Source organism: Phocoena sinus, chromosome 8 (genome assembly GCF_008692025.1).
Source record: "Phocoena sinus isolate mPhoSin1 chromosome 8, mPhoSin1.pri, whole genome shotgun sequence".
NCBI lineage: Eukaryota > Metazoa > Chordata > Mammalia > Artiodactyla > Phocoenidae > Phocoena > Phocoena sinus.
In genome coordinates this window covers 79,465,809-79,472,000 of record NC_045770.1, presented here as the reverse complement: position 1 = coordinate 79,472,000, position 6,192 = coordinate 79,465,809, and the positions used below count along the sequence as shown (strand labels likewise).

The following is a 6,192-nucleotide window of genomic DNA, read 5'->3' as shown; positions in this document are numbered from 1 at the left end:
GAGTTAAATGCACTTGGAGACCTTCAGGGAAGTGGTATGAATCTCTGGTGTGTTATGGTCTATTTATTCCTTCATTTATTATTTTATTCTTCAGGAAATATTTATTTTATTTATTTTTTTACATTGTTTTATAGTTCATTTTTAAAATGACAGTAACAAATGGCCTTCCCTTGTTGGGGAATGACATATCTACTTTCAGTCAATAGGGCCTTAAAAAGTAACAGCATTTTGTCCAAATTGAACTTACATAATTGCACAAAAGTCATACAAAGCATTAAGAAATGCTCACAAAGACTGCAGTTCTCTCAGCTTCTCCTGAAGCACACCCCAACAGGCCTTGGTTTCAGTGGGGACCCCTGATCTGCATAATACTGATGCTAGCCCCAAGTTCCCCAGTGACACATAGGCAGAGGTGAGAGGAGCCAGGAAGACACATGTGCTTTGGGACAGTGGAATTCTGCCCTACAATTAGGGTTTAATGATATAGTCACCTTCTCATATTAGGATTAGTAAACAATTCAGCTAGAAGTGTATTTGTCCAGGCTTAAAACTTAACCCTATCAGCTTAAGTTTTGGGATACAGATCCCACTTCAGGAAACTAAAATTAAAAAAAAAAAACAAAACTAAACAAAAAACACACTGTAAAAACCTCTTCCAAGCAAGAGGTTGCTTGGAAACCTCTTGGGCCACCATCCTGGGCCCTCACTTAGTTTCTAACATACACACACAAAGAAGTTACCTTATCATTGATCATACGCCAGTTGAGGGTTGGTAGACAGAGTCTCACTCAAATCCCAACTCTTGTTTTATGGACAGCAGTTACTGGAAACCCGTGTTACAAAGGACTCTGAGGTCACAGCTGGAACTGGTGGGACAGCCACTATGCTGTACTTACGTGACATGGACACAGGACAGGGAGAGGCACTCATGCATCATATTTGCAATCTTTCTATTATTAAGAAAGCTAAGGAGGATGTTGGTTATGTATGTTTTGAAAAACATAACAAAGCCCAATTTTTCTATTTTAATGAGTTGCAATGTCTTTATCTGGGGATTTAACTTATTTTATGGATCTTAAACCCAATTAAGATATAATGTCTATAGTAGGAGTTTCCCTTTTCTGACCTTACAAAAATTAATAAAAATGATAACAATATTTTGAAAGAAGACACACAAAGAGGACTTTAAGTCACCATGAGAAGTACCTTCCTAACTTGGGTATGACTATGGGAAGAGAAGAGTTATTATTCTACTTCTACTGCTGTGTTTCAAATAAAAAACCCAGTCCCAGTTTAATTATAGAGAAAAATAACAATTCCTGAAGTAAAAGCATAAAAGTATGTGGCAGAGGCCATCTAGATATACTTCTTTCCTTTAGATTATTGTTAATATTATTGTTAATATTTCAGCTGTATCTCTTCAATTCAGGGAGAAAAATTCCAATGTAACATTTGAAGCATTTTTTTAAAAATTAAGGTTTTCATTAGAAGAGCTTGGTGTATATATGAAGTATTTATTATACTGAAACATGGAGGGAAATGTGCAGCATGTCTGTGGTAAGGCTAAGAATGAACAAGATTCCAGCACTGTGCCCAATTATCTGCTCAACCAATCCTGAATAGATCAGACAGTCCCTAAACCACTGCTCTGAGACGCTCACTGTGTCGTTTTTTTTTTTTTTTTTTTCGGTACGCGGGCCTCTCAGTGTTGCGGCCTCTCCCGTTGCGGAGCACAGGCTCCGGACGCGCAGGCTCAGCGGCCATGGCTCATGGGCCCAGCTGCTCTGCGGCATGTGGGATCTTCCCGGACTGGGGCACGAACCTGTGTCCCCTGCATCGGCAGGCGGACTCTCAACCACTGCGCCACCAGGGAAGCCCACTGTGTCATTTCTTGAAGGTCCTAATCGTCTGATGCAAATGTTAGCTGCTGTGGTTAATCGGGGACTCAAAGGACAATATGCCTGGGTCAGGGACTATAAATCACCAGAAAAATTCCGCAACAGTCATTCTACGTGTGACTTGCAACACCTGTAGAACTCGCCAGGAATCCAGCCAGAAGTCTGTTTCATGTCCAAGTAGGCTGCTATTCATAAGAGCCACCTAAGCTTTTAGCTAGAAAGTTGAGGACTACAGAAAATGACTTATAGGAAGAAAAGGAAATTCCTTATTCCAGGATTGTAAGTGAACAAAGGAAACCCAATTTCAGAAAAAGGTTGTTGAGGCCACAGAGGTGGAGGGAATGAGAAGCCAGAGTTGTGGGTTTCTTTTCAGTCCCCTCTTAGAAGTAACAAGCACAGGACTGAAAAGTTGGAGGTGGGTGAGGAGAGCAGGCGCAGGGGTGAAGACTCCAGCTGTGCAGCCATGCATTCCCACAGCTGCTGAGCAAAGCCAAGCATTTGCGGGTGAGCACTGTCAGGACACAATTTGTATCACTTTGCTTGCTAACATTATCTTTGTCTCCTGATGAAGTCACTGCCTGTCTGCTTTGGGCTCTGTACCTTAGGTTTCTCCGACAAGACGGGCAAACCTCTAGCACTGCAAGAAGTGTTAATCTCCTAGCCCGTTCTTCCCTAAAGCAAATATTTTCTTAAAAATTTTCGAATTTAGGGCTTCCCTGGTGGCGCAGTGGTTGAGAGTCCGCCTGCTGATGCAGGGGACATGGGTTTGTGCCCCGGTCTGGGAGGATCCCGCATGTCGCGGAGTGGCTGGGCCCGTAAGCCATGGCCGCTGGGCCTGCGCATCCGGAGCCTGTGCTCCGCAATGGGAGAGGGCACAACAGTGAGAGGCCCGCGTACCGCAAAAAAAAAAAAAAAATTTTTCGAATTTATGTTCTAACAATCAGCATGTTTTATACATCTTAGGCTCACATTCAGGTTTAAAGGAGGTGAACACACTAGTTCTTAAAGCTTCCCCTTATGACAGAAGCTCCCAAATAACCTATTTGCAGTAGTCTAGCCCTGTTCACTTTGCAAAGTGAGTTTTATGTAATTGCATCCAGTGCTGTGTTGAGGGAAACATGAGTCTTTACCATTGTCCTTCCAGGGCTAACGTCCAAGGAAGGAAAGGATCACAGGGTGTTTACAGGTACTGGGTGGGTTGAATATTTTGTTTTTATCGGCACTAGAGGAAATCACAGAATGATAACCGGGGTGTCTGTCTGAATACTGGGTGCCATTCCTCTGACTTTAATAGGGTAAGTAGAGGATCTGCCCTTGGCCAGGGAAGCAGCTTCAAGGGTGTGCTCTCAGGGTCAGTGCATTAAGAATCTATAAAGAAAGCATGGATGTCTGGGAAAGGAATCATCTTTAGATTGAGAACAGATGGATGGAGGTCTGGATCTATAGCAGACACAGATATACTTTTCTTTCTTTCATTTCCTTCCTTATCAAGAATCTAAACACCTTCCAGGTCCCAGGCAACCAAATACTAAGAAAGGCTCAAAAATGTTTTGTCCAATAGCTAGTGTTGCTGGAATCTGGACTGTGGCTGAATGGTATGACTGTAGGACACCAGTGCCCTGAAGGCTCACGTGGCTCCGGTAGATACGTGGGCTCCTGGATAGGTAGGCAGGTGTTACGGAAGGTACGTACTGGCCACCCACAATCACTGATGGGTGGTTTTCAGTGTAGGCAAAGACCTTGGTGATTGGCTCAAAATATATAAGCATTACCCCAAAATCTTATGATATTAGGTGGATCTCAGGAAAAGTGCAGAAGGGGAAGAGGACCTGGAGAGAAGGAGAGAATTTATCCATGTGTTAACAGGAATGCATGGACATATGTAACCAAGATCTTTCTTTACATCTTAAAACTAAACTTGTCTGATTCATTAATTCTACAGAATTAATGTTACTAAAGTTACAGTAATATACCATCCAAAAATTCATTTTCCCAGATTTCTAGCTACATAAAACAAAAAAGACAACATATACAATGACACACACTCATATAGCTGCTGCACTCCCCAGTGGAACACGTATATAAATGTCCACACAGAGACCCCCAGAAAGCACACGTGCACAGAGGCCAACGTCCTCCTGAGCCTGAGATGCATGTGGGTCGCAATGAAGGTCAAGGCCCTACTGCATATCTGTTCGATGTCATTCATCTCTTTGGGACAATCTGCAGAAAGGATGAGAGGTGAGTCCTCAGTTACCACTACATCATCCTCAATCCGTACACCAAGACCACGGAACTTCTCAGGGTCATCTTTGTCATCCTCCGGAATATAAATACCTGGCTCCACTGTGATTACCATACCAGGCTGCAGAGGGAGGGAGCAGGGCATGTCTGGGGTGCTGTGGACCTCCATCCCGAGGTAATGGCCAACATGATGCGGGCAGTATTTTCGAACAGCCTTGAAGGCATTATTTTCCTTAATGTTCTTCATGATCCCCAGCTCTTTAAGCTTCTGTCCTATCCGTGTTAGCATCATGCTGTAGACGTTATCCAAGCTTGTTCCAGGGGAGCAGAGAGTCAGACAATCTCTCTGGACTTCTGCAACAGCTTCATAGAGTTCTGCCTGAGGTGCCGTGAACCTGCCATTGACAGGCCAGGTACGAGTGATGTCCCTCACGTAGCAAGAAGGCTCACAACCTCCATCCAGCAGCACCATTTCCCCATCCTCGATGCGTTGATTGTTCTTCACATAGTGCAGAGTGTTTGACCCATTACCTCCAGCAACCACAGGTGGGTAAGCTAAGACGTCTGCGCCACGGGCCCGGCATTCAAATTCAAACTTAGCATAAAGAAGCCTTCCTCTACGGGGGCTTTACTGGCAAACATGGTCTCTATGAAAGCCTGTGATGTCAGCTTCCCAGTAGTCTGCATTTGTTCAATTTCTGCAGGAGATTGTTTTGGGGGGGCATTCATATATATATATATATATATTTAACATCTTTATTGGAGTATAATTGCTTTACAATGGTGTGTTAGTTTCCGCTGTATAACAAAGTGAATCAGCTATACATAAACATATGTCCCCATATCTCCTCCCTCTTGCGTCTCCCTCCCACCCTCCCTATCCCACCCCTCTAGGTGGTCACAAAGCACCGAGCTGATCTCCCTGTGCTATGTGGCTGCTTCCCACTAGCTATCTGTTTTACATTTGGTACTGTATATATGTCCATGCCGCTCTCTCACTTCATCCCAGCTTACCCCTCCCCCTCGCCGTATCCTCAAGTCCATGCTCTTGCAGGAGGTTTGATCAGCCTGAGACGCTGTACCAGCTGCTGCACAGCCCGAACCTTGTTCTTGCTCCTGGCTTTGACCTCTGCCAACTGCTTCATGTAGTCACAGTGGAGCTGTGTGAGCCGGCCTCATCCAGTCATACCACAGTGTACGTGTCTCAGCTTTCAGTTTCGGTCCAACATGTTGAAATTCTTCCAGCGTATTGGCTTCGTCCCCTCCAGTTAGAGCTGTTGCTCCATCAGTACCAGATTGGGGGCCATCCCAAAGTTCTTGATTGGGATCTCCCTGAGGCACAAAAAGCATGGCCTTGTGTGCTGGTAACTGCTTGCCGGGGAGGCTTTGAAGGACCAGAATGCTATCAGGCTCTTGGAATTCACACAGGTACAGGAAATTGTTGTCTTGGTGGAAAGTATAGGGGATTTCATTGCTCATATAGTATGTAGGGTTGGACAGCAGTACCACTGTGTGGTCTGTACCACTCTTCCCTTGTGCTTCCTTGTAGATCAGAGATATTAGTTTGTGTCTATGAAGTGCATATTCCACCTGGAATAGTCTTGGCGTCACCTCCCCTGGTCTGAGGAGGTGTGGGTGTGTAAAGGGCCTGGGCTGGCCTCAGTATCGGTTTGGAATCCTCCTCTCTCGGATGGGCTGCAGGGAGTACCTTCTCTGTGAACATGACATGCATCTGGAGAGGCTGCGGGAGCTTGCTACTGCGGGAACAAGCTTAGTTGCTGAGAGTAGTCAAGACATTACTGCCATGCTTGCACTTCAGGAAGGAAACGTGGAAAACTCAGGAAATATTTATTGAGCACCTACCATATACCAGGTCCCAAGGTAAGTGCCAGGGATCCAATGGTAAGAAAAATGGTCATTAATTCCCCAATTTGTTCAGTGAGGGGGGCAAATCATTAAGCAAATCGTTTCACAAATACATATATAAATGCCATGACAAAAAGTCCATCAATGTGTAGCTATTAAATGCTTACTATATACTCATCCTTGT

At 44.5% G+C, this 6,192-nt stretch overlaps 1 pseudogene; it reads right to left on the bottom strand.

The window, feature by feature from the left end:
• Positions 1-3,679: 3,679 nt before the first annotated feature.
• Positions 3,680-5,939, bottom strand: LOC116758362 (annotated as a pseudogene).
• Between the last annotated feature and the right edge of the window lie 253 nt (positions 5,940-6,192).